The 4,658-nt window shown below is 40.5% G+C and overlaps 1 long non-coding RNA gene across 1 annotated transcript; it reads right to left on the bottom strand.

Moving 5' to 3' along the window:
* Nucleotides 1-2,785: 2,785 nt before the first annotated feature.
* Nucleotides 2,786-4,199, bottom strand: LOC112771628 (uncharacterized). The gene is made up of 3 exons (XR_003187130.2): nucleotides 3,358-4,199; nucleotides 3,204-3,285; nucleotides 2,786-3,091 (listed from the first exon to the last, which is right to left on the bottom strand). It is a non-coding gene; the product is annotated as an uncharacterized lncRNA (long non-coding RNA).
* Nucleotides 4,200-4,658: the final 459 nt, after the last annotated feature.

Genomic DNA, 4,658 nt, shown 5'->3' with positions numbered 1-4,658 from the left:
CGTTGGCACATGAATTCCTCCCTGGCCATCCAACGTTTGCGCCAACGTTAGCCCCCTAACTTGGAGGCTAACGTTGGCACATGAAGACATAAGGGAAAGGGGCCAACGTTTGCGCCAACGTTAGCCCCCTAACTTGGAGGCTAACGTTGGTGCCACACACCACAAGGCATACAAGGGGTATACTTCCAACAAGAATAACTTGAGCTACAGAGCTCCAAATGAGGTGATTCAAGTAGCATTGGAAAGTAGGAATCAAGAGCTTTCCAAGCATATATGGCACTGCATGGTGGACACTAAAATTGAGGGAGAAAACTGCCCCGCAATGTGCATAAACGAACATGGTGGCAACCTGCAGTGAGGCCAACTGACCTCTGCACCTTCAAAGGAGTATAACTCGAGCTGTAGAGCTCCAAATAATGTGCTCCCAACGGCATTGGAAAGTAGACATCCAGGGCTTTCCAACAATGTATAATAGTATGGGGTGGACAATACATTTGAGCCTCCAGAACTGGCGTTTTCGCCAACGTTTGAGGGCTAACGTTACATCAAACGCTGCACACCAAAGCCAGCGACCATGCCCTCTTCAAATGATCATAACTTGAGTTGTAGATGTCCAATTGAAGTGATTCCAAGTGGGTTAGAAAGCTGACATTCAGAGCTTTCCAACCATATATGATAGTCTATATTGGGCATAAAATTAGCAACATGACAAGAGGACAAAGTTGGCGCTATGAACATGCATAAGGGAGGCCAACGTTAGGGTCAAAGTTAGACCCCTAACGTTGGCACCAACGTTGGCACCACAAGCACACTAGACAAGGCCAACGTTAGGGTCAAAGTTAGACCCCTAACGTTGGCACCAACGTCCAAACCAGAAAAATGTGCCAACTGATATGAAAAGTTGGAGCCAAAGTTAGACCCCTAACTTTGGCTCAAACGTTAGGTCCAACTATGGCTAATTTCAAAACCGGTTCAATTGGTTCAATTCGGTTCCTCTTCAAACTCCAAGAGCAATCAACCAAGGCCTTTATCAACCCAATTCCATCAAGAGCAAGGGCCCAAATGATCATCACTCAGAGGCACAAGAGATAGTTAGAATAGAAATTTCATTTTAATTGTAATTTGTTTTGAATTTCATTTTCATTTTGTAAAGCCTATATAAGGCATCATTTTCATATTTGTGAACAGGCTGGCTCCACTAGGGAGCATTAGGATTAGAGAGCTCTCTCTTAGTTTACATTCTTGTCTTGAATCTTGAGTGGAGAATTGAAGAAATTCTGTTTCATTCTCCCTTTGAGATTTCTCTTTGTTTTGCTTGTCTGCATAATTTCAGAAATTGGGATTTGAATCAAAGTTTTCATTTACTGCTTCCATCTTCATTTCTTCTTCAATCTGTCTGCTGTTGAATCAAGGAAGGGCTTGAGATCTAGACTCGTTTTCTAGTCTCTTTGATTCCCTGAGATCTTCAATTTTATTTTGCAATTAAGCTGAGAATCTGAGCGTTCCTTACTTCACTGCACTTCACAATTTAAATTTTGTTTTAATTCCTAGCATCCACTTACTTTTATTCTTCCTGCAATTTACATTTCCAGTTGCTTGATCTATTGCTCTCTTTAATTTCCCTGCACCCACTCCCCTTTACATTTAATGAAATTTATCTTTCTTGCAATTTAAGATTCTTGCAATTTACATTTCTTGCTCTTTAAGTTACTTGCCAATTTACATTCTGCAACTTTAAATTCATTGTCATTTACTTTCTGTTGGCTACAATTTCACACAATTCACTGAATGTCAGCTTGACTAAACTAATCACCCACTAAAATTGCTTGATCCATCAATCCCTGTGGGATCGACCTCACTCCCGTGAGTTTTATTACTTGATGCGACCCGGTGCACTTGCCGGTTAGATTTGTGTGTTTTGGGAGAAATTTATTTTTCACCAAAATACTCATCAGGCTTCAATTCCATAATTGAATCTGAAGCGTTTCAAACTGATAAGAGAATCATTTTTGTTGTGTTAAACTAGAGTTCAAAAGATACTTTGAATCTTATTTAAAACGTCAAAATAATGAGGCTCATCAATCGAAATCCAATTCCTTTTAAAATCACGAAAACTCTCCCAAGGGACAATCTTTGTGTTTAATAGAGAAAAACATAAACCCGTTTTACCTTTTAAAACAGCCTCAAAGCAAAATTCTCTTTCAAATGACTTGTACCCAAAGACATACTGTTCTTCTTGGAAAATAAGGATAAATCATGATTCTCTTTTCAATAATTCTTTCAAAGCATAACTTCATTGCTTTCTTAATTGTTCTAAGTAAAGGTAATAAAGAAGCCATAATTTCACAATCCTCAAAATAGATAGGAAAGGCATTAAACTCAAAATTCCTCAATTAACATTTCAAATAAGGACTCGGGTTCTATAGAAATTTCGGCAGCACCTCCCCTAAAACTTGGACTTTTGCCACCCGGTTCGGGTCCCAACTAAACTGTTTCTCATTCCTTTTCAACAGCTCAAAACCAGAAATCAATTCAAAAGCAAGCTAAATCCAACAGTCGCCTCAGTGGCATATCTCAAGGAAGCCATTTCAAAAATCAACTCAATATCAACCGATTTAACTCATTTCCAAAGCTTTAAAGAATCGGTTCAGCAATAAATCATTTATCAAAACCAAATCAATTAAAGCCACACAGGCTGAATTTCAAGAGTATTCTATCTTCCACATCATCAAAATAATTGACTCAATTCAAACCAATCCTCAACGGATTAAACTCATTTCAAATCTTTAAAGAATCAACTTCAAACATTACATTTCACAAGCCACACAACAATTCGGCCAAACCAACATCCATAGTCATTCGAGTCAATCAAATAATACATAAGGCAGATACAATCACCAAATACACAATATCTCACATCAGTACCCATATGTAATAATTCCAATAATAAACTATAGTTTTTGGAAAGCGCCCCTACCTCAAAACGCAATTCCATAATCCAAGCGTCTCATAAGTTCTTTTCACCTCAACTCAAAATCAAAGGCAGCTTCAAAGCACAGCCCCACACATTTTCGCAGCAGCATAAACAGCTCTAATTTACAACAAGCAACTTCAGTTACTAAACTCTAGGAACATTAATAACATATAGGCTTTAATACACGTACGGGACAATAACGTAAGGCTTTCGAAACATAATTTCTTACCGGAGTAACAACACGAAGTAGCTGCAGTTTCGAACCGGCCCCGGCACAGCTCCGGCGGCGGCCAGAAGCTCTGGTGGATCAACTATAAAAACCGCGCAATATTAAAACCTTCTCAAGATCCAAAATGACCAAAACCGCAATTTAAAACCCTTACCGGCAAACTTTTCCGGCAATGGCAGCAGGGTCTCATGTTGGAGAAACTCGGCCCGGAGCTCCTTCGGTGATTCCGGAAGTCACAGCGGCCCAAATCGCGGTGACTTAGCCTGCTCTTCTTCCTGTAGCGATTCCCGCAATAACATCACAAGCCAAAAGGGGGCTGGGAGTGGCAGAGCTCAGCCACGGTGAAGCAGGGCAGTACAACGGCGGCCAAGCATAGCCCTCCAAAGGGCAGTGACGTGGCCACAGCTCCTCTCCTCCGTGCTCGTCGGCGACCGTGAAGCACCAAGGCAGCATCTTCCCTTCCTCAGCGGACCAGAACCATGGAGGCAGAAGAACTCATCTTGCCCCTCCAGCTCGCGTCTTCCCCCTCTTGCCGGTGACAATGACGCAATTCGAGGCCCCATGGACGGCGGCAACGAGACTCGAGTTCTGCCCCTCTTCAATGCCTCTTCTCCGTGACAGTGGTAGCAGCAGGACGATTCCATGGCAAGGCGTGGTGGCGCGGCAGCGAGGCAAGTTCTGCAGCTTGGCAGGGACAACGCAGCTGGCGGTGGTGAGGATGAGCGACGGTGACGAGGACTGGACGCGATCTGGGCACGGCGGCGAGGTGACCGGCGACAGTAGCGCGACCCACGGTGAGGCGCGGTGAAGACGATGGCGGCGCGACAGCGAACTCCCTCCTCTCCTCTGCCGCGATTCGGTCCCCCCTTTCCCTCTCTGCTTCGTCCTTCTGGCTCAGTCCCCCTCTTCTTTCCATTTTCATTCTTTTTCCTTTGATTCAGGAAGAAAAGCAAGCTGCGCTTGCTACTGCTGCTGGGTGAGGGAAACATTGTGGGTGTTACGGCTGGGCCTTACATCCGACAAACAAAAAATTTAAAAAGTTTAAATTTTAAAATTAATTTATTCTATATTTGTGAAAAAATAACTTTATCCAGTGAAAAAAATATACTTGAAATAAAATTTTTGATTTCAAAATACAAATTTTTTAATTTTTCTTGAATTTTTAAATTTAAAAATTAAATTTTTTATTTAATGTAAAAAAATAAATTAAAGTCCAGCAATCTTTCGAAGACAAAAAAAGATGAAAACTTTTTATTTTTAAAATTTTGAAACCTAAAAAATAATTTTTTTGCCTAAAAATATAAAAATAAAGATTTTGAAAAATATCCAATAAAAAAAATTTAAAAAATTTAAATTTTTAAAATTATTTTATTCTATATTTGTGAAAAAATAGCTTTATCCGGTGAAAAAAAAATATACTTGAAATAAAATTTTTGATTTCAAAATAAGAAATTT

This window comes from Arachis hypogaea, chromosome 18, assembly GCF_003086295.3.
Source record: "Arachis hypogaea cultivar Tifrunner chromosome 18, arahy.Tifrunner.gnm2.J5K5, whole genome shotgun sequence".
In the NCBI taxonomy this organism is placed as follows: Eukaryota; Viridiplantae; Streptophyta; class Magnoliopsida; order Fabales; family Fabaceae; genus Arachis; species Arachis hypogaea.
The sequence above is the reverse complement of the archived record's forward strand: the minus strand, read 5'-3'. Positions and strand labels throughout refer to the sequence as shown.